Genomic DNA, 2655 nt, shown 5'->3' on the forward strand with positions numbered 1-2655 from the left:
TATATATATATATATATATATATATATATATATATATATATATATATATATATATATATATATATATATATAAAATTCAAATGCGGCGGCGAGCTCCGGTGCGGTCATGCGGCCTAATCTGCGCCGTCTAATTTCATTAATCCTACTAAAATTCGCGTATGTTTAAGTAGGGTTATTATGGTAATTTTAGTATTTATATTACGTGAATTGGAATGGTGCATTTTAGTACATAGTGTGATGCGTTTGAATACATGATGTGGGTGCGTTTTATTACATATGTTGGTGCATTAAGTGTGTTGTGGAATGGTGTGTTTTTAGTCATGTCAAATGCAATAAAGTTAATTGATATTGACACACAAGTTGTGGATTGGAGTTGTAAAGTCCGTTTCATTAAGAAAAAACGAACCAAAAAATGATATTGGAACGCTTGGGAAAAAGTATATGTTTATCGTCCTTGAGGATGAAACTGTAAGTAAATAGTAAAAAAATTCTCCCTTTATCATCATTTTATTTTTATCATTATTAGTTGTAGCTTGTAGGGTTAACAACTAAGAATTCCACATATCAATAACCACTTACAAGATGAAGAATATATAATACAATTGAGTTCTCAATCTTATACACAACAATGCAAAAACATGGTATCATATACCATAACATCATTGCATGAATCATTCTCATTCACTACCTCCAGTAAATAAGATGCAATATAATAAAGATACAACCAGCAAAAAGGAAACTCAGCTTCAGTTATCTTTGTGCCATTGGAAATATGTTCATAAAGGATGTTATGAAATAATATAATGGGAACCACAACATAATTCAGAAACCATAGATTAGGGAGTAAAGAGTAACTAAAATGTGTAGATTATAGAGAAATATAATGAGAACCACAACATTACATACAAGGATACAAGTATCGATGAACAAATTATACAATAGATATATTTACATAATGATATTGAAGTTATACTAATTAATGAGTATACCATAATTGATTTAACAAAATTGTAATCGTTATGAGTACAAATTCGAATAATAGAATCAGCATGATAAAGATTTTGACAATCATACCTATAGAATGTCATGTAGATGGTGTCTTGCAGAATATGTTAGGTTTAGTTTTGGGTGAATACCAGTGAGAAGGTGAGGGGTTTATATACTGTTGTTTTGGGTAGAATAATGGTTTAGTTAGGAATCTATACAAAATTCTATTAAGAAACAAATTATATTATAATTTTAAGTTAGGAATTTATACACAATTGTATTATAGAATTCTATTAGAAACAAATTATTGCCAATTGTTTGAAAACCGCAATAAAGAAACAAATTGCCTAAAGAATTTGACGCTAAGGAAAGAATTTGGTATGATTATAAAAGATTAGGATATATTAGAAATTTAATTGGAGGTTGCACAATAAGAAGAACACAAAGTACAATATGTTATAGCAGACTATTACACTAACATTTTTTTAGTTTCAGTTAGGGGTCTAACATTATTGGCTCTTATAATAATAAAATTGTAGATTTGTTAAATCTTTTTTTTTTTTTTTAAATTTGGGTCAATTTATTAGTAATATATAGACACACTAGAATATAATATAATGAAAGGTTATGAAAAATAAGAGATAACCATTTGAGTGCTTGGCATACAATTAGTGGATAGCAGATTGTCATAGGCGATAACTGATAACATATTGTATTTTCTATTTTGACTAATGAGTAATATTAGTTGTTTATGGAACGAGGTTTGGTAAATTAGTGATTTGTTTTATCTAGTAACATGTAAAAATTTTTATAAGGATATGTGTGTATTGTTCTGTTTATTTAATTATTCTTTAAGTATTTTATATTTTAGATACAAATTTTAAAAATAATTTAATTATTAAAATTGTTGTTTTTGTTGTTGTGGAACCGCCTGACATTCAAAGAGAAACTTGTGTGCTTGCAATGTGATTAAAATGAAGACACGAAGTAAAAAGGTTTTTATTTTGCATTCTAAAATTATTGAATGTATATAAATTAATGGTAATTGATAGGGAACATTCTCCGAGTATATTTCTATACGTTTTGTATATTTGCTCTGTATTCAGTCAAAGCACAAAGAAGAATCGCTCCCCGACCTTGACCACCCATATGCTTGACTTCACCGACCTAAATGCAGTAACTGAGATATTTAGGAGTTGCAGTAAACACTTTGAACACTAAAACCCGACCCAACCGAGTCGGGTCAGGACGAGCATCCCAAGCAGGGTTACTTGGAGACTTGAACCTAGACTCCTTAGCAAGTAGTCAGGAATCTAAATACATGTGGCCTTCGAGGAGCTGTTCTAGAGCACACCCATTGCATGGGTAGTACGTGTCAATCCTGCCGAGCTCCTGACATATGCCCCCTACCCTTCCCTATAAATACCACATTTATGGCAAGAAGGAGGGACTTTTGGCATTCTCACATGTCACATATATGCTCGGGAGTGTCTCATCTCTATTTAGTTATCCGAGCTCAAAACTTAAACCAGCAAGCAGGCTAGAAAAGGATCCCTTCGTGATCCGACCTTAGTACTTATATGTATTAGTGGGAACCATCGTATTTACCACATCAGTAATATATTTAATATAAATATAAATTAAGGTATTTTTAATTATTATGTAAAT

The sequence above is a fragment of the Ipomoea triloba genome, chromosome 13 (assembly GCF_003576645.1).
Source record: "Ipomoea triloba cultivar NCNSP0323 chromosome 13, ASM357664v1".
Lineage (NCBI taxonomy): Eukaryota > Viridiplantae > Streptophyta > Magnoliopsida > Solanales > Convolvulaceae > Ipomoea > Ipomoea triloba.